This window comes from Argiope bruennichi, chromosome 11, assembly GCF_947563725.1.
Source record: "Argiope bruennichi chromosome 11, qqArgBrue1.1, whole genome shotgun sequence".
Classification (NCBI taxonomy): Eukaryota; Metazoa; Arthropoda; class Arachnida; order Araneae; family Araneidae; genus Argiope; species Argiope bruennichi.
Genome location: NC_079161.1, coordinates 84,214,134 through 84,237,138, shown reverse-complemented (window position 1 = coordinate 84,237,138; position 23,005 = coordinate 84,214,134).

Here is a 23,005-nt window from a genome sequence, read left to right as displayed (position 1 = left end):
GTTTCTTAGTGAAAATGATTATGTTTCTTATAAAATGGTGTAATGCACATATGTGAATAAATATTGACATTAAAATTCTTGCTTTTGACCAATAATTTGTATTTTTAAATCAAAAATAATTATATTAATAAATGTTTACAATAAAAATTTATTGTTTTTGAAGAATTCTTTATTCATTTTAATCAATATGCAGTATTCTAAAAAACCTTTAATGAAAATATTAATGGAATTTAAAATTACAGTCTCGCTTATCTTACATTAAAATTCCAGAACGAAAACACGTGATGAATTCCAAATGAGTTTTCAGTATTGAACAAATGGAATTTCATTCATTCCAGGTATTTTTTTTTTAATATCAGGACAACACATTAAAAATAGTTTAAAAAAACTGAACCCAATTTGATATTACGAATTAAAGAAAACATGGCATTTCAAAGTGCAGACTTCAGATATCATGCAATCGAATAAAGCCTTAAATTCTAAAAGGGTCATTTAAAATATCCCTTTCTAGCCAATATTTCTCCTTGAAATTTTTTAAAAATTTCAACAATTCTTCGATAATTCTCGAGGTGTATAAGATATTGACTGGGTGACGAGGTGTATAAGATATTGTTGAAAATATTTCAAGTTTTTAGCAAGCGCCAAAAGGTTGTATTAGTCGGCAAGAATTGAAATTTTATTTTTGCATTTTAAACATATTTGAAGAAGTTAACTATCGTATGAAAGTATTCTACTTTCAATTAAATGCAAACAGTAAGTTTTTATGATAGAAAGTACGAATTTATCTTTTGATTTTTCATTTATATTGGACGAATAAAATCGTCTGCTTTTCTTTATTAATATCGGAATTAAGATCTTATTGCCACGCATTTAAATATTTCAATTATAAATATTAATTTGAATAGAAGGAAATTTAACATACATTAAAAAATATATATATATTCTTCGGCATGTGTGCATTAGCTGAATGCCATTTTGAAACCACATGTCATTGACAAACATATTGAATAGACTAGCATGATATCTTAGTCGAATATGCCGAATTTATTTGGCGCTTAATCACTACTGGTTAGTAAAAGTTAGTAAAAGTACTCATACTTAGGTTGAAACCATAATACTTGTCTGTTATTTTTACAATATTTTTCAGAAACGCAGCGGACAGCAAACCAAAGGACAAGCAGATCAACATAAGCTCCTAAATAACGAGATGCCGTTTTAAAAAATATATAAGGAAATAATAATAATAAAAAAAAGCACGCAATTTCTAAACAATTTTAAGCTATCATTTTTACATGATGTTGAAGTTCAATTTCGATTTTTTTTTCCAAAACTAGCAACATAAATTGTTGGTTCTAGAAGTGAAAATTATGATTTGAAATTACTTTTTAATCCCTAAGTTTCTAAGCAACTGTAGCTATCGAAAAACTGTAAATACAAAAGTTGTTTGTATTAATGAGGCTCTAATTTGGCTAATTTAAGGTGCTTTTCTTTCTTCATTATTATAGAGAAAAGAAGTTTGAGGGAAATTAAAATTTTAACACCCCACCATTGCCACCTCTTCTGAGGTAGGTGCTTATTTACGAACTAAAATGAGATTTTTATATTCTTGACAGCATGTTCCAAAAAGAATCTACCCCAAAAGAATGTAAATAATTGTTTTTAGAAATTAGAGCAATATTAATAAAACAGAGCGATATATAATTTTTAAGAAATAAAATACTAATAATATGCGAAATATGCGAATTCAAATGTGAAATCAATTGCTGTAAATATGGAATTTTTTATGAAATAAAATGAAAAGAAAGAGCTATTATTTGTTTCACTTGTTGAATACACATATTTTGGTGCTTAACCAAATAAGTCGATATATTTTAGAAAGAAAATAGTATCAAGTTTTCATTGATAAAAAAGAATTAAGTTTAAATTTGCTCATTTTTTTGATCAGATTTGAAATTTGCGAGTTACTTTGATTCAAAAATTATATTTTCATCTAAACTGCATAACGTTGCTGTTGTTTCTGATGGCACATGCCTTGGAGAAGCCCGCTGTTTCGAAGTCAGTAATTTAAGCCGATAGAGAGCGTCTCTTAATTTAGTAGCGCCATCTAAGGCTAAAAATACGATTTTCTACTCACGCATCACTCCTTCGCTTTCTCAACCCTTTTTACAGAGGGACACATTCACACATAGAACAGATGTAGAATAACCATGCCCGTACCGGGACTCGAACCCAGTACGCTCTATTCACGGGCAAGACGTGCTACCCTTATGCCAGGACATGACGCCTGTAAAACGTTAGGGCATTAAGTGTTTGTTTATTTAATTTGTGCTTCAATTATGTTAATTTGTTAATAAATAGAACGAAGCGAATCTAAAAGTTTAAAAATTTCTTATTATTGTATTTCATATTTGAATACTTATTTCTGATTTCATATAGAATCCCTTTAAATTTGAAGAATTTTTCTACCTTTAAAGAATAGTTTTAAAATGAATGACAGTCAGAATTTTGTGAGTCGTGTATGCCTATTATATATATATATATATATATATAATTAAAAATTTAGAAATTAGTTGTTATCTTTTATTAGAATAAATATTCTATATGTATTAAACTATGGTTTACCATGAAATTTAATTATCAATGCCTATAGATATTTTAAAAGCTCATAGAAAACATTTTCTTGTATTTACATTTTTAAATATCACATTTCATATTTATTTCATTTTATAGAGGCCTTCGCTCAAAATTACAATTTTCCAGATTTAGGTATCAATGAGAATTAACATAATTTTTTAATTTGAGATTATGTCAACGTGATGGCATCACATTGATAAAAGTTAATATTTCTCCTTCATGCTTAACATGCTCTTCAAGTTAAATTTTATTATTATTTTGTGTTAAATAAACTGTTGGAAAATATGATTAAACGTTAAAAAAATATAATTAAAAATACAAACTTAGTTTATAGGCTAAAACATTGATATCATTGAATAGATAATATCTTAAATTTTAAAGATGACTTAAGAAACATTTTTAATCCTGTAATATTTTAGGTATTTATTGCAGAAAAAAACCCTAAGATTTTGGCAAATTATAATTAAAAAAGCTTCGAGGTGCACATTCCTGCCTTCCAAAGTGTGTATGTGCAAAATATGATAACTCTAGATCAAATGCTCTGGCCTGTAGAGCGCCAAATCATATGCACACATATGCAGCCCTTAAGCTCACATTCCTCTTTAATTTTTCGTAAACGTAGATTTCTATGAAATTTTGAATTTAATCCGTTCAGAGGAAATCTGCGTGTCCTGCTGCTCAAATATAAACTTACCATGATAATTACAAAAAAAAAAAAAAAAGGAGGCTTTATATATCAACTTTGGTACACGAATTTAACATCTATGCTATAGACACCTACCAAAGTTTGAGCAAATCATCTAACAAGGTGCTGACATTCTCTCGGTTTGTGCTTTCAGAAATGTGTAAACGCGATAGCTCAAAGTAGCAATAACTTAAATATATCAGATTTGGTATATGATTTCTTGACTATAAGTGCAGATTTGCATTAAATTTTTATTTTTTCAATCATTTAAAAAAACGTGTCTAAAACACTAATTCAGTTTTCTGGTACAAGGAAAAATCGCCAAAATATTGCTCAAAGATCGCATGATAGGTTCAGTAAAAATGCTAAATTCACGCCAAAGTTTGATATTTCCTAACTATTGTAAGCCAATGGCATGCAAGGCGTTCTCTAGAATAATACTTTATTAGAGTGTATGAGAGAGCGATTTGGGTGTTCATTATAGAACTCCCGCTGGTTTCAAGGATGAAGGGATGAAGTATTAAATAATTTTGGTTATGGTTATATATATAGTCAGAAGATAGAACCCATAACATTCACACAGTTTATGATAAGAAATGAATCCTTTGTAATCTATTTCCTATCTAATCGAACAAGGAATGAACCATCATTGGTCTCACACTTTCAGAAACATTTAAAGGAAATAACTCAAAATAGCAATGACTTAAATGCATCAAATTTGATTTGAGATATTGTTACTACAAGTGCAGTTTTGTGTCAACTTTTTGTTTCAGTCGTTGTAAAAAACGCGACTGAAACACAAATTCGATTTTCGAATGCTATTAACCATGCGCCATGGGTTAATTGTCAAACAAATTTCCAAGAATGACACGAGAGATTCAGTAAAAATGATAAATTCGCTCCAACGTTTGATATTTCCTAACTATAGTACATCAATGCCATACAAGACGTTCCAGAGAACAATAGATTTTTTAGAGGGCATGAGAGAAAGTTTCAGCGAGACCACTTCCGTTGTTATTATTAGTAACTAGCCGCCTTTGGCGACCAGCTGGTTAGCCAGTAATACCGCTCGTTACAATTTTCAATTAAACATTTTAAGTAACTGTTCTCTTAATAGATTCTCAAACGAAACATTTTTAATCTTCAAATTTTGATAGTCATACCAAACTTATACTGTTGTTTAGATCGTTTCGTTCAATTTACTATATATATTTTCCTAATGTGTTGTCATTTCCGGTAAAACTTCAACTTTAATTTAAAGTGGAAATGATAAAATTGCAATTAATATAAAGATATTTTTAAATAAAACTAAGCGTTTTATTTTATTTATCATCTTTATTGTTATTTATTTATAATTATTATTATCGAATATGAGTATTGCAAACAGAATCGCTCGATATTTAAGTCTTATGTGAACTACAAAATATTTTTCATAATTTATGTAATATCTCAAACAATAATTCAACAAAAATTTCTCAGATTCAGCATAAAATTCAGTTTTTAGTTTTGCTTTCAAAAGGATTGAAATGAAATCAATAATAATATTTTGTTCCGGCCTATGAATATATTTCAAAAATTATGAAGTCTAAATTTAATGCAGTAAGGTATCATATGCTGAGAAATATTCTGGACACACCAAATTTTAAATAAATGAATGAATGTTTCTATTTTCCACGATCAACAAAGACTTATTTATGAAGTTTTGAATGTTAAAAATTTAGAAAAACTCAACATTTTCATAATCTTAGGCCAATTAATCTTGAGAAATCTGCGCACTGATTGGCGTGTTTTCTTTGAAACGATCGATGAAACATCTAAAATTATCTCTTTTTTATTGAATAGTGATATATAAATTTTAATAAATCAGTCAGTTTAAGTGATTGATTTAGTTGATTGGAAATTAACTCTTTTTATTTAAAATATTAGTGTTTCAAGAACATTTTGTTATTTGTGATTTCCACAGCAGAAGCTTTATGTAAAATCAAAAATTCGTTATTTATTGAAACAAGTTACATAAAATATAATCATTTTCCATTTAGACCATTTTAGCAGATCTGTGTCTTACTAAAGGTTTACAAATTAGCTGTGTGTTCCTGATTTGAATGGATATCCTGTTCATATTAAACAAAACTTACCTTAAAATAAAACTGATTTATTGGATTAATAATATAGGGAGTGTAAAAGATCATAAAATAAATTTTCTTGAATTTTTTTTTAAATAATATTTTATATTTGTTTCATTTCCTACAGACACGTGCCGAAAATTATATTTTTGCAGATTTCATTTCCAAAAAGATTTAATTTATTTTTAGTTGGAGCTTTAATCAATGTGATGGCAACACTTTGAAAAAAGCTAATTTTTTCCCATGAATGCGAAACGTGCTCGTGCAGCTTAAATTTTATTTTTATTTTGTACAAAAAACATTGTTGAAAAATATAGTTAAAATATTTATTTAAAAATTCATTAAAAATAGAAATTTTATTTTAAGGTTAAACATTGGTATCATTTAAAAGATAAATTTTGATCTTTAACTTCATGAAAAAATCTTTTTTGTGCTGTAATATTTTCGGAAGTTATAGCAGAAACAAGCCAAAATTTCGCTTAATTTTTAAATAAATAAAATTCTAATTAAAAATTCGAAAAAACAACCCCCAGGTGCACATTCCCGGCCTCCAAAGTATACACGTGCCAAATTTGGTAGCTGTAGGTTGAATGGTCTGGCCTGTAGAGCGCCAACACACACACACACACACACACATTGAGCTTTATTATAAGTATAGATGACAAATATAGGGGTTAGAATAACAATGACTATACCAGATTTGATGCATCAATGGGAGGTTAAATGAATTTCTTGATGAAGAGGTAATTTTACAATAAATAATATAAAATAATCTTTGGATTATTTTGAAATTAAATGCAAATAAATAAATAAAAATGCAATACAAGAAAAAAAAATGCAAAATAATCATTGGAAAGAATCATTCTGTGTTTTAATATTAGGATAGAAATTTGTTTGTTCTGGTTTAGTATCTATGATAATATGAATAGAAAATTTGTTTGTTCTGGTATAGTATCTATGATAATATGAATAGAGAATTTGTTTGTTATGGTTTAGTATCTATGATAATATGAATAGATAATTTGTTTGTTCTGGTTTAGTATCTATGATAATATGAATAGAGAATTTGTCTGTTCTGGTTTAGTATCTATGATAATATGAATAGAAATTTGTTTGTTCTGGTTTAGTATCTATGATAATAAATAAATAGAAAATTCGTTTGTTCTGGTTTAGATAATATGAATAGAAAATTTGTTTGTTCTGGTTTAGATAATATGAATAGAAAATTCGTTTGTTCTGGTTTAGATAATATGAATAGAAAATTCGTTTGTTCTGGTTTAGATAATATGAATAGAAAATTTGTTTGTTCTGGTTTAGATAATATGAATAGAAAATTTGTTTGTTCTGGTTTAGATAATATGAATAGAAAATTCGTTTGTTCTGGTTTAGATAATATGAATAGAAAATTCGTTTGTTCTGGTTTAGATAATATGAATAGAAAATTTGTTTGTTCTGGTTTAGATAATATGAATAGAAAATTCGTTTGTTCTGGTTTAGATAATATGAATAGAAAATTTGTTTGTTCTGGTTTAGTATCTATGATAATATGAATAGAGGTAATTTAATTTTAAGAATATCATAATATAAAAATCCAAAATGACTTGTAATTCATTTAGTCAAATAAAATAAATGTGCGAACTCAAATATTATTTTAAGAAGATTTTAAAAAGATTTTTAAAATCTTATAATATAGAAATTAAAAATTATCTGTAATTAATTTATTCAGATAAAATAAACGCATAAACTACACCATTTGTTTAAAATATTTATATTTTTAAAGTATTGCCGAATAAATTCAAATTTCTCAGTTAAATATTTTCTCAAAATTGAATCTATGTTTACAATTCCCTTGTAAAAATATTCAAATTTATTAATTTCGTGATTACTGAATAATTATTTAAATATTCAGTATAAAAAAAATTGGAGTTCTCTTGAAGCTGATTTTTTTTTTTAACATTACCCCAGATAAAACAATTCTCACGTTTATATCTTACTTCATCTGCTTATTCAGACCTTAATCTGTTTAACATATTAAATGCTTTCTTATTCAAATATATTCAGAGACGAAAGAAATTCAGTGCGGAAAATTTATTCGAGGTACTGATATTTGAAACCATTAAGGAGATACTGATACTTCAAAATTTTCTGAACCGGAAGATTTTCTTCTTTAAAACAGCAGAAAACATCGCTGAAACGGAAAAGCTTATTTACTTTTGTGGTATTTCAAACGGATTACATTTGGAAATCTCTTAAATAAAAAGCCGAATCCCTTCTCAAAAGGCAGATTTTGTTTTTTTTGGCCCCGCTTATTCGGAATATTGGCAATGCCAGCTGAGAAAACATTAAATCGTCTGAAGTCCGGCTTTTTGTTTTGACTCGCGGGGAAAATGGTTTTTGAAATACGTGGTACGAGATTTATTTATTTTAATGGTTTCTTCAAAGAAAAAAAAATATATGTTAGATTTTTTTTTTCTTTCGAAAAAGGATATATATGAATTTAGTATTTTGCGATACATTTGATATTTTAAGAATGTTATTGTATAATCGTATGATGGCATGTCTTTTTTTTATTTTACTGTATCACTGTCTATAAAGTTGAAAAATAAGATTTAAGAGAATGATCTGCAAAAACATTTAGAAATAGATTTTGCATAAAAATTATTTTATAAAAAATCTTATTATCAAACTTTTAATATTTCTTATTCGTTATATGAAATTTTTACATTGTTACAGTGTATTTTTTTACCAAAAAAAGTGTTATTATGCTAAAATTTGATAGACAAATATGTTTTAATAAAGATTAAAAATTCTATCATTTGTTATTGCGTAAAACTAAAAAAATCTTTTATAAAACTTTTAACTTTTTAATATTTTTTAAAGTTAATAGAACTTTTTTAATATTATTAAAAATTGCTTATAAACTTCCATTCTCCTTATATAAAAGCTTCTTAGTCTTATTTGTAGACTGTTCCGTTTTAAAGAAGCCTTTTTCCCTTTGCAGCTGTGGTTGCTATGGAAACTGGCGCATGCGCAGCTTTTCCTATAACTTTGATTCGTTTTTTTTTCTTAGCTATTCAGATTTGTAATGTCTAATTAGAGATGTAACCGTGGATATCTTTTTGCTCGTGTGTGTTTTCATGTTCGTCAATAAATGTCATTCTGGTTTTAATGATATTTGATAATTGAAAATTAGAAAATGGATTTAGATAATTAAAAATACTGAACCACATAATGGATTTAGAATTGCGTGACTGCATTTAGAATTATTTGTTCAAAGCCCTAGACATCAACATTTTTTTTGGGTGCATCGGCTGGGAAATGTATTTGTTAGACAATGCATTTAAAAATGAGATTAAAATAATATTTCAGTATAGGACTATTTAATAATGAAATGCTTGTCTATATTTAAGTATCTGACTATAAAGTAATCGATTTAGTAATTTGTAACTGTTATTTATTACCATAATTATTACTCAGGATATGATGTAAAGATAAATAATATTTTAATTTCTGTGATGAATAATAAATAGTTTAGAATAAAGTCTATACACATAAAATGTTAAGAGCATACCACAATTAAATGTATACGAATCACCATATACGAATTTTCTTCTTGATTATTGAAAGTTTTTAAAGCTGCATTTCGGTTAACTATTAGATCTGCGAAATTTTGTTACATATCCTCGGAAAAAGGCTCGCCGTACCATTGAAACTTCCTTTCAGCCGAGAAAATAAGATGTGAAAGAAATGAAGAAGATGAACGTTAACATAAGAAGATAAACGTTAAACAGAAAGTTGAATTGAGCACGGAAATGGGTTTAACTTTAGTCAGTTGTTAATCGAATTATAAAGAGTTATTCTATAGAGATGTATAATAAATAGGTTAAAATAAAATCTTTTTACATTAAACGTTAATAGAGTGGCCCAATTAAATGTTTCCGAACCACCGTTCGAATTTTACAGTGTAACTGTAAAAACAGTTCAACTGATAACGGAAAATTTTTAAAGATGCAATTCGCTTAACTAATGGATCTGCAACAATTTGTTACAAATCCTCGAAAACGGGCTCGCCGTGTCACTGAAACTTCCTTTCAGCAGAGGCAATAATGTGTTAAATAAATAAAAAAATAAATATCAAACAGAAAATTGAATCGAGCATGAACTTTCGCCATATTGGTAATCGCCTTTAAAAATTGATGTTCAAGAATATAATAGTGGTAATCTGTTAGAGGTTTGTAATTTTTGCAATGTTTTTTTTTTTATTGAGAACAAGAAATGAACAATAACGAAAAGTAAGTTATAGATGATCATAATTTCAAGGGTTATATAACATGCAGCTAGTTACGTTCTAAGTTAAATCATAAATCAGCATTCATAAAAGTTTCAAACTTAAACTAAAAATTTATACCTAATTAAACCTTGGAAGTTAAATATATATTTTTACATGGATTTGAAAATAGTTGCACAATATCCTGTTAGAGTTTGGATTTACGATTTTATTCCTTTAAATTACCGCAATTAAAATCTTATAGAACAAGCTCTCTTAAACAACTTATTAGCAACATACACTTTCCTATTTACCGAAAACTCTATTAAGCTCTTTTCAAAATCCTAATAACCGAAAATGCCCCTTTAATTGCAGGGGCGCTAATAAACGCTGTTCTGCAGCGTCTTCACGTTTTGATTAATGGGACGTAAAATGCCTTTAATGGAGCAGCAGCGATGGACGTAGAAAAACAGCACTCCCCTGTCTGGAGTCTGACGGAGAGGCATTGTTGTCTCATCCATCTCAATTATCATAATTTGATTAGAAAATCCTTAATTGCATCGCCTTCGAAAAGGGGACGTTCGGAGCGAAAATGCCTGCCCTTTATCTAGGCTCGTATTACCGAGATTGAATTAATGATCGAACGTTCAAAATGTGATGCCTTTCCTCTAAGTGGTTGCAACAGGGGTGTTTAACTAGATTTTAGGGCATAGCTTCGAGTAATTGCAATTGAAGGGTATTCTAATTTAATAGATTTCATTTTGTTTTGATTATCCAAAAAAAGTTTTAGACGTGAACTCAAGGTAATCTGGTATATTTTCAAATATTAGTTTTTATTTTCTCTTAATATATTTCGTTAATATATATGTATATTTGCAAACAATTAAAGCAAATGTGTGTTTGCGCTTGTGTTATATACAGGCAGTATATCTAACTGTATATATATCTAAAAATTATATATTTATAACTGTATATAGCTATAATAATATATAGCTAATTTCCCCATTCCAAAATATATATCTAACAGTAGGAGGACACATCGTTTCTTTTACAGCTATAGTCAGTGTATTTTCTGTAGGCGGTTCAAGGTCACATTTTCTACCTCGTTACTGGTACCAAGCAACAAATAACGATGTAGAAAATGTGACCTTGAACCGCCTACAGAAAATACACAGACCAAAGCTATAGATTTTCGGAATGTAGAAATGTATGATTCTGACTTTTGTCACGATAATTCCTATAAACATTATTGCCCAAACTTATTTTCTTTAGGTATTAAAATTTTAAAGAAACTATCTTTTTAGCAATATCGTTAGTTTTTGAGCAAATTTTCCTTAATTTCGGAATTTTTTATAAAGTACTTTCTATATTGTTTCGAACAACAGTTTTCATTATTGGAATGAAATTCAAATCCTTTTCATGCTTCTTTCATGAAACATTTTCCTACATGAATTACCTCCATCGTTGAAAACAACGGAAGAAAGAATGTATTTACTCGCAACTTGTGCTCATATATAAAAAAAGGGAAAAATTCAGTACTGCCAAAACTATTATGCCGCCGGTTGTTATGTTATACGCTGGCATTATCCATCACTCACATGCGTGCATTCTGTAAGTGAACAATTCCTTCAGTGCTCAGATCTCGCATGCGTTTTCCCAGATTTCAATTTGCTCAATGTAGTTTACGATGCCATGTTTCATTACTTTTTTGCTCGTCTTGATGCCTATTGGCCATTCTCAGAATCAGTCAGTCCATTAACAGAAAACTTTGTATATTGTATATTCCGTGGATTTATTGAAGACTGTATGTATGTGCTGTATATTTTGTTGATTTATGATATGAAAATATAAATACTTGTTTAGTACTGATATATGAGACGAACCTCCCGTTATGGCCGAGATCATATGCGGTAGAGTTCTGAATAATAAAGGGCCATCATGATTCTGTGAGTAGAAAATCAGACCATCATTTTTCACATTTTATAGATATTTTTAAAAACAGTTTTCATTCAAAATTCCGACCTGAAATTTTTTGAATAGATAAATGATGAAAATAAATTAAAAAAAATGGAGAATGTTTTGCAAGAAATGATAGATATTGGTCTTTTTTAAATAGATTTCTAAAATTTCTATTTTCCACTATTTGTATTTTATATACATAAATAACTATTTTCCGCATACTTTCGGATGCCCTGGAATTTTAAAATCCTTTGAATTTCTTACGTTTAAGGGAAATATACTATTGTATCGAATATAAATTAGAAGTTAACTGATACATTTACTTAATTTTTTACTCATAATTTGGCGGCATCCAAATTTGAATTCAAGAAAAATTTATTTCGAAATTATGTAATCTTTATTATGAATTATAGATTTAAAGAGTAAAGAATTGAAAATATAAAATAAAAGAAAAATTTACTTTTTTCTTCCACAGTTAAAAGTGTGTTATCTTTTTACGAAATTTATTTTACTTGAATCTTTTTTGAAACTTTACAGTTCTTTTGCATAATATTATAGCTAAGCATAAAATAAATCCAATAAAAGAATAGTTTTCAAAGAAAATTTTAAACTGTGGAAAAAGCTATGGCATCAATAGATGTGAAAAGTGTAGGCATTAAATAAATCCTTCAACAGGATTTCAGAAAATAAAAGCTTTTTCATAACTCACTTACGGATCATTTACTTCGTTCCCGAATTTCGATAACACACTAACCTGTTCGCAGTACTCGGCCCCAAACATAACTTTCTGTTATTGTTCTGAATAATGTGAGAGCTGTCAATGTGGTAATGATAATACATATGAGAAAATCCTTTTTATATTGTTCCATTGAGAAAAACATTCCGTTATTGATTGTTATTTTTCGGCCTTATTGAGCTTGATCCTTAGCCATTTATCATTACTACGTGATTCAGAAATCGATAGACTAATATTAAGTTAGTAATAGCTCATGCATTATAGACATAGTGATGCTATAATTCAAACAGTACTGCTTAGTGACCGTATGGTGGCATAAATTATATATTGCCTTTTTATATTAGTTTAACGATCTAGTTTAATTAAGTTTCACTTTCAAAGGATTGGCGCCATCTAGTAGATAATTTGGGAACTAATTTATTTAATAATTACATAATAGTGATGATAATAACTGTTAGCTTAAGGAATAATAAAAAATAAATGAATAAATTGCAAAATTCAATTTTTTTAATCACTTATGTTGCATATGTTTTAAAAATAGTTTATTAGTTTTATTTTAAACTAGCCTTCTTATAACGATTAGTAGATTCGCGGGATTAATTGTTTTTAAATATTAATGCAGCTTTGTCTCTAAATAGCTCTTTGAGTAAAATATTTTCAGCTTCAACTTTTGATAGCAATATAACTTATACTATTATAAGAGCCGTTTTGTTTATTGTATTATTAATCACTTTAATTATCTATCAACTCAAGAAAAATTTGAACTTTAGATTCAAGGAGAACTTATTAATCTTAAATAAATATAAAAACGTTTTTGCTGATTTTGCTGATAAAAAACATATTTTTAACAAAATATGGGTAATGAATGCAGAATTCCCCAGCATTGGTCTTTTATGTTTCTTATAGTATATTTTTTTATTATTTATATTAAATCACAAAAAATTACTCGATAAAAACTTTTCTGATTTATAATAAAATTCACCTTTTAGTATTAATATCAAAATGAGTTAAATTTCTTAAAAATGATATTTTATTTTATTTAAATCAATGATTATACGTTTGATAAAATTATGAGCAAATTTTATAGAGCCCTTTAATACCAAGGAATTTTATTCAGTGAGATAATCTTGATCCCTTCAGTAAAAAAAAAAATCTATCTTTAGGGATCAAATCCGACCGAGTAATGAAGTTTCGAATATCTCTTTTTAAGGCCAATTAAAAGTTTCATAATTTTAGACTAATTAGTCTAAGAAAAACAGCGGAAGGTGATTGGAGAATTTTCTTTGAGAAATGTCAATAGAATTATGTGAAAATCCTTTTTATTATAATATTGTTACGAATCTGTGAGGCGGCTTCCCAGCATAGTCGGTTCCATAGGAGGTTCCAGAGCTTGGCGACGAATTTGGCGACTTTGGCGCCAAAATAGGTTATACCCGAAACATCGAGAATTTTCCCAATCCGTCCAGTAGGAACGGAGATACGCCTCGAAAGTTCCTGATTGAATGAGAGGCTCCTAGCCCCGCCTACTGATGCCTATAAAAGGAAGCAGCCCTGCCGCTGCCGAGTAGTTGTTACCCAGCAGTGGTGAATCAGAGAGAAGTCAAAGAGTTGTCGGAAGCGACAGAGAAGAGTCGTCGTGAACCAGACGGTGAATCGAGTTGCGAACCAGCGGAAGCGAAGAGTAGTCGGGATCGACGGTGAGTCGAGTGGTGAACCGGTAGTGAATTAAGTAGTCGTGGAACAGTGGAGTCGAAGAGTAGTCGGAAGCGACGGTGAAGAACTCGTCTTTCAGGGACTAGCGGAGCAGCGAAGGAGTAGAGCTGCTGTGTATACTGTTGTATGCTGCACGTCTCTGCTGAAGATAATCGCTTTCTGTGCTGTATATAGTCCTGTGTGTCTTCGCGTAAATAAACGTCGTTGTTTTATATTCTACTGCCGCCTGGTGATTGAGCGTTCTTCACACCTTATAACCCCCACTATCCAAACAAACCCCGGAAAATTTCGTAACAATATTCAAAGTTTCATAACTCACTAAGAATGTATCCTTTTTTTTGTTTAAAATTTTATTGTCCCGAGAATGTTTCAGTAATTATGATGCACATGACCGTATGTCTGTATTAATTTACCAGTACATTTTCTAATTCAAACTGCATAAAAATTTATTCTTTAAGTCATTTAAGACATATTTTTGGATCAGATGTATATACACTGTGGTAACTATTAAGAAATTAGGTGTTTGGAATCCATTTAGAATGGATAACATATCTATCTGTATAATTTGCTTCCTTAAATAATACAGATATCTTAAAAGTTCATAGTAACATTTTCAGTGTGTTTATCTTCTAGAAGATATCATGTTTTAAGTTTATTTCGTAAAAACGAATACGGAAAATTACACCTTCATAGGTTTCAATTGCAGTAACAGCTTACTTAATCTTTTAATTTGAGCTTTTTTCAAAATGATGACAACATTAATAAAATCTAATTTTCCAGGTATAAGCATAATGTGTTCATGCAGGTTAAATTTCATTTTTATTTAGAGTGAAAAAAATTCCAGGGAAACATGTAGCATTTTCTGTTAATGTCATACAGTATAAATGGATCTAGAAGGATTACGTACCTTGTCTCCTAACAGAGCTATCACAAAAACTTCTGCAGAATCAATAAATTTCATTATTGTAATCAAATGTTCACTAAGTCATTAAGTGGTCGCCAAAGGCTGTGATAATTGTTCCGGCATCTATTCAACATCCGTTAGAGATATTAGTAGAACTGTCTTCCTTATTAACAGATCAGATGTTTAGAGTAGCAGTATTACAGATTCTTTGGATATTTTTTGATTGAAAATAAAAACTAATTGAATTTAAATAAAGGTAAATTCTTTTTTTTTACTAGATCTTTCCGAGGAAGATACAAAATTCTTTTAAGAAAAGTAATAAAATATAATATTAACTGAATGAAAGAAATTGCATGAAAAAATATAATTATATCCCGTTTGTTTGTGAAAATAAATTTTGGTTGGTGTAAGAGAAATGATCGATTTCTGCTGGAATTATGTATTTTTAGAATCTTTATGGTATCGTATACATGTGATAAATTCTCACATATTTACTTCCTTTTTTATTTCTATTAATAATTCCCAATTTACATTTCAAATGACAAGACGTAGGTATGTTTTCTTTTCAGGTCTCATATTAATAACTCTAATTGAGATTTCCCATGTGAATGTATATTTACTTATTCACATCTTATTTAAAGCTGTAAATTCTCTGGAACATAACCAGAGAAAAAATATCATTTAATTAAGAAGTGTTTTGGAATTATTGAGAAAATATTTGATCCTCATTTTTTGAAATTTAAATTACGTTTTTTGATTAAAAATGCAAATTTGGAAATTAAAAAAAATTCTATTGAATAAACGAATCTATTATTATAAATATATTTGAAATATTGGATGGATAATCTCTATTTCCGCCGTCTCCCATATAAATCGGAATGAATGCGGTAATAGTTAAAAATTAATCTCATAGAATAATAATGTTGATCAAACATTAACTATTCACACAAAGCACTTTTGAATTTATGTATGCCGTTTAGTTTATTTATATACCTGTTTGAGGATTCTGTTCTTTCCTTGAATAGTTACAACCTGCGATTTCTTATTCTATGAGCTTAAATTGACTAATTTATCTTATATCAGCTGCTGTTCTTACAAAATTTTAAGCATCAAAGAAAATTTATAACCTGTTTTCTGAATGGTTTCTCGTCCCCAGTTTCAGACAAAGCGAGAATTATTTCCACTTTTAGTTCATTCAAATTTTAATATATAAAGATTTTTAAAAAAAGAGTGATATTAAATAAATAACAATAAAACTGAAAGATATAATTAATTTTTAGAGGTTTAGAGCTCGAATGCAAAGAATTTTCGAAAAAAAGAAAGAAAAAAAAATCCTCTGCAGACACGTTTTTGCGAACATATTTCGCAGACAATACGGAGTTGCTTTATTGATATATATATATTTGCTTTCGACAAAGAAGAAAAAGTGCCATTGCGGGCTGAACTCTGAAATGAAAGGATTTGTCTCAAATTTTCATATATTAAAATTTTGAGTGGTTTTTTCATTATTTTATTGTTTGCTTTTTGACATTCGATCTTCCCAAATTCCAAAGTCATACCATTTCATTTATACAAGAAAATCTTATCTTTTTCATGTTTCATGAAATAATTTGATGAAATTTTGCATTAAATTGGCACTTGCATTTTCATTCATCAAATATTCAAGAAATGGAACAAAAGAATTTGAGTGAGAGTTTTGTTGGGTGCACTGAGTAAGAAGTTCAAAAAGTTAGGTAATAGATAATGACACTTCCTTCCACATAAAGTAGTAAATATAGGTTGCAAACAATTAGAAGAAGAATAGCAATGCTGATCAGACTTCAGACATGTATAAAAATAACATTTGTAAAAAGCCACAACACGAACAGATAGAATTTAGCAATATTGCTCAAAGTGCAGATAGAGATCTCGTCTTCGATCAATGCTGTAAAAGAAGAAATCACACTTCTTCTTTCTTATATAGAGGGCTTCCGTAGCAGGTAATGGAATTTTCGATAAAGATTTTCATATCTCGTTTCGTAACAGAGCTGTCTCCAAAATTCTTATATTTTCTGGAACTTTCATTTGTATCACCAAAATCAACGAACTCATCGCCAAGTCGCGAATTGGCCTAAGTTATAGCCAAATTGTCAAATGATCCGAAAACATTACTGTCGAGGCTGTTAGTCATTGACTAAGCATCCATTTAGTATCCATTAAGATATGTGTAGATTTCTCTACATTACTATGAGGTTACACAAGGAAACAATATTACATATTTATAAGAATATTTATGGTATTGATATTTTTTATAAACTTTAATATTGTAAACATAACCAATTATCTTACTATATATATATATATATATATATATATATATATATATATATATATATATTTAATAATTGCGAAAAGCAAATTCTACAGCGCAGCAGCTTTCCTCGGTATTGGCTAGTTTTTTTTTCTCCCAATTCCAAAGAATAAACTGAAGCTTAGTATTCTTATATCGTCTCTAGGAATTATTAAAAATAGTTTTTTAAATTTTCTATAAGATCTGGAAATATTAAAACCGTTTTTCTTTGTAAAAAATATTGCGAATATTTTTTCTAAAGCTAACTATTGATTCAATCATATCCAAGAATATTCCAGTCGTCGATACAAAAAAAAAGTGTTTGGGCTCTTAAAAAGTGACAAAAAAAAAAGTAAACCAGTAGGAAAAAAAAACTCTTTTTGTGCATTATTTTCAAAGTTTTCCCCTACGGAGAGAAAAGTTCTTTTGAAGGAAACTCGAATAATCTAAGAGTTTCTCTTCAATTTGAAAGTCCTCTTAAAACTTCTATTTACTACGTGGTGAAAAGCAGATACGGAATGTGACACAAGAAAGAAGTTGCCCTATTTTTATTTTAGTTCTTGGATAAAAATTTACAAGATATTTTTTCCAGTTTAAAATATTAGAATATTTTCAATACAGTTAAGAATTTTTAGGAGATTGATAATTATTTTCAATAAATGGCAAACCCTGCAAAGTTTGCATGACAATATTTTTCTGAATTATTCTTTAATGATTTGGGAATAACGAAAACATGAATGTAATCTGTTTTTAAACAACGTTTGAAATTGTAAATGACAATAATTATTGAAAGGATTACACGTTAAGGAAGAAATAATATTTATTATGCTACGGAAACAAATCAAATAAACAAAATGAAGAATTGATTTGCAATTTATACACCTGGTTATGAATCTATTAATATTACACCTCTTTTCAGCTGGTATCATATTAAGAAAGAGACTTTTAAAGATAATGGAAAGGATAATGGGTCAATGTCCCCAATCTGTCCTTGACGGCAAGCTTACGATCATTTGGAAACTGTGTCAACTGTGAGGACAAAAACGAAAGTTCTCGACTATGCTAGAATTTTGGCGATATTTCTTGATCTATTAGGATTCGAAAGTCAAAGTTTCTTCTCGAATATTCCAGGATGGGGAAGGTAAAAATGCGAGACATATACAGATATGAATAGGTGAATGAATCATTTTTTTGGAGTATTGATCTTCTGGGAGTTCTCTCTGAGCTCTTTGTGATATTTCAATTGCCGTTTGATTGTTGTTGATTTCTTTATTTTTTGTATGCATTTCGATTCTGTTTTGTCATCTGTCTTTTCTGTCTTACATGTGAATGAAAGGATCCGTTGACGAGCTTGTTACAGCCGCAGAACGGATTTTCCACTGCAATACGGTAGTAGAATTTTATGTGTTGTTATAATAAATATTGAATATTGTGATAATAATATGCTAAGAATAAACTTACACTTATATCTGTTAATATTTTTAACCCTTTTGCGACCGTCTGGTCATTAATGCATCACATGCGAACATCTCTTACAGCCGGGCGTACCACCCATGCACTTCTGGAAATCGAACTTATGAGACGATGATGCATATGTGCATTTTGAACTGGAACAATTTTTAAAGGCCTCTAGATGACTTCCTGTGTCCATTACTTATGAAATGAACAAAGTTTTAGTCTCCTGACCTTCAGTTAGCTCATATTCTGGTTCACTTGGGTATTTTATTTATCACCTGTTGTGGGGAGATGTGTAAATAAACAGAGCTGAGTTTTTTAAATTTTCATATGATAGAAACATTCTTGCATTTTTTGCCTCACATCAATTTTTATTTTTTATTTTATTTTTGCTACTATGCAGGATCTCTTTGGACTTTACTGCCAGTTCTGTTTTATTTAGCTAACATTTAGATAAGTTATGCATACTTCCTTTTTTTAAGTTTCGGAATGATTTGAATTCGATTTGTTATGGTGAGAAAATGTTATTTACCAGAGGAAGACAGTCTCGAATTATGAATAAGACAATTAGTGGAGCAGATTCATGATCTAAAGAATTAGAAATCGAGATTTTGAGTGATTCTGATGCAGATATTTTATCTGAATCTGAGCTCACTGCGTGCCTCAGATTCTACCTATACTGTATTGTATTTTTGAATATTTTTAATATTCTTTTTAAAGTTTATTAATCCATTTTGCCTATTAAAAGTTTTGAATAATTTGAATTTAACTTGTAAATATTAATTCACATTGTAAATGAGTTTTTAAAAAAATATATTTTAATGTAAATTAAAATAAAAAAATGTTACTAAATGCTAATTTTAACGTATATGGCAGCTGAACTAATAATCGAATGAGATACCAAAAATTACGACGTTGAGGCGTAAATTAATTTTTTGTAATTTTTTTTCAAAGTTAGGTTTTGCAAAACTCCCGTCTTGTGGGGTGATTCTTTTTGCTCGAGGTCCGCCGGAGCGAGCGTCTAGAAAATAGACATCCTGTCCTGAAAGGGTTATTACATAAATAAAAAAAGGTTTAATAAATGGAATTGTACCTTATTTCTATACCTTACTAATATTATTTTTTAACTTTGTAATACAAAAATAATGCTTAGCGAAATTGAATATGTATTTCTCAGCAAAGGAGATATCTTTCAATGAAGAACTAGAAAATAGATATCACTTAAATGGTTCTATTTGAAGGATTTTTTTCTCCGGTAAGCTTCCTAATCATTGTGAAATAATGAAATGTAATTTTCGATAACTGTCTAACAAATACCACTGACCAGACAATACCACTATGGGTACTGGTTCAGAGGGGATCGTTTTCTGATTCAGATCTGAATTACGATCTGTGGATGAGTGAATGAAATGTATGAATGGAGTCCACCCGTAAAAAGAGTTGTGAGTTAAGGGCATGAGTAGCTAAGTCGTACTCTTGGTCCTAGATGGCGCTACTGAAACAAAAGACGCTAAAAATCTCTGCTTAAAATCGCCGACTTTGTCATCGGGCTTGTCTGTGACAAGGGCCATAAGAAGTAACAACAACATCAAATGCTATCTACGATATTATTACGATAGCTTTACGAGATTGCCTCGAATTCAGAATATCGAATAATCTTGTAGAACTATCATAATAATAGCTTACTCCAATACGAATAGCATAAAAGAAAAAAATATTTAACTAAAGATTAATTAAAATCCTTGATCAATTTCAGTCATTCCATTACCAATCATGGAATGGTCGTACTCATACTCTTGGATTCATACTCTTGGATTTGGTAATGGTGTGTATGGAAAACTGATGTATCAACCGATGATTGTTATATTGCTGTTAGGTTGTTGTTAGATTGCTTTACACCGAAATTATGCTATTTTTTATGCTATTCTCCAAATTTTAATCAATGAAATTTAATTCACCAATTTTATGAATTTTAATAATAATCTTTCAAAATATTGGATACGTGGGAAATTCAAGTGTAGTATTCAGTAATCAGTCAGAGTTTAGTTTTAGAAAAAGAGTCTCCATCGTGTCGTAAGATCGATAATTTTTTCGTTAATTACAATCGATAATCGATTACATCGATAATTACAAGACTGAAAACAAATTTGAGCATTCGTTTAAATAAATCATGTGTGGATTTTTTTTTATGATTTTACTCGTCTGTATGACCAGGAATCATGAGGTAATTATTTTTGCTTGGCTAAATTTCAAATAACTTGCGATTTAAGCATTCCCTCATTTTAACGATTGCTTAACAGTCCTTTTTTCTTTGATCATGCCTTGATAAATCATTTTTATTTTACTGTATTCAAACTAAACAGGTCTTTTAAAATAAACACCTGAATTGGTTCTATTACGGTTGCAGATGATTTTGAGGGATTTTGTTTGACTTCAAACCGTCATTTTTGGTTATAAAACTTAACACTTTCATTGTTATTCAATAAAATTTCAGAAATTCAGGATGAATATCCTAATAATAAGGCAGAGTGTGTGTATGTGGAGAGGAGCGTTTTTCTACTTTACAGAACAGACTGTTTGACTTAAAGCTACCACATTTGGTAGTACAAGTATAACGAGGAGACTGAAAATATGCATCTTGAATGATTTAAAAAGATTATTATTTAAACTATTTAAAAATATTATGATTTCGAGGACTTACTCTAATAACAACAGAATACATTATTTCACTAAAATTACTGTTTAACCATTATAAAATTAAAAAAAAATATTTTTATATCAATCCAACTGTAATTTTTTCCCCAAAATTTCAATATTTTTTTTGCATAATTTTTACCATTGCATTTCATCGTTGCATTTAAAATAAAATATTTTTATTGTATATTTAAAAGATATAAAAAAATAGTTTCTTTTGTTATTTAAAACGAAAGGAGAAATATATTATTTTTCTCTGCTGTTTATATGTAGGATAAATAATCGAAATACCAATGATATGACAGAATGCGTAGAGTTCGAAGATACACAAGATAACACCCGGATAATCGTATTTTTAGTGGTTCCTTGTGATGTCATGGGACTTGAATCCATTAAGAAATCCCTTTTACACAATAAACAGAAAAAGCATAACATATTAGAAATAACTCAGTCTTAACGCCTATCACAATTTGACGCTTAAAAAACTTTATTATGGGACTAATGAATTTCCAGGATTGCACCAAAGATACGTATTGAAATTCAAAAGCAATATTATTGATGAATTTCTTGGTCAACAAAATTTGCTAGGCGTTATGAAAGGAAATAGCCGTGTAATTCAATGGCTCTCAAAGTAAAATAAAATCACCATAGTAAATATGCTAAATTTAAGTAATGTTATATTATTTTTTAATTATTCTTTCTTAAGAATATTAAATAAAATAAAGGAATTAAAACCGTTTAAAATAAAATAATTAATAGAATTTAAAAATATATTACTTCGTTAAAAATAATAAAAACAAAATTCACGGAACTCAGTTTTTTTGAGAATATATTTTCTTTAGCTCTTTTAATTAACGAGTTTAAAATGAAACCGACATGTCGGATAACATTTACTTTAACCATATTAAAATATTTGCTTTTTTATCATTATTTTTTGTTACATTACTTTGTTTTATCATTATTTTTTGTTAGAATTAATTAACCCTAAATAATATCGATTTAGGTTTGAAATTAATGTTTTAAAGGTTAAATGCTGTTTATTAAGCTAAATTATTGTCGCTAAATTTTTTTAAATACTATTTTTTCATAATAAATAATTTAAAAAAACCTGTTTCTTAGTGAAAATGATTATGTTTCTTATAAAATGGTGTAAATCACATATGTTAATAAATATTGACATTAAAATTCTTGCTTTTGACCAATAATTTATATTTTTAAATCAAAAATAATTATATTAATACATTTTTACAATAAAAATTTATTGTTTTTGAAGAAATCTTTATTCATTTTAATCAATATGCAGTATTCTAAAAAACTTTTAATGAAAATATTAATGGAATTTAAAATTACAGTCTCACTTATCTTACATTAAAATGCCAGAACGAAAACACGTGATGAATTCCAAATGAGTTTTCAGTATTGAACAAATTGAATTTCATGCATTCCAGGTATTTTTTTTTATTATCAGGACAACACATTAAAAATAGTTTTAAAAAAACTGAAAGC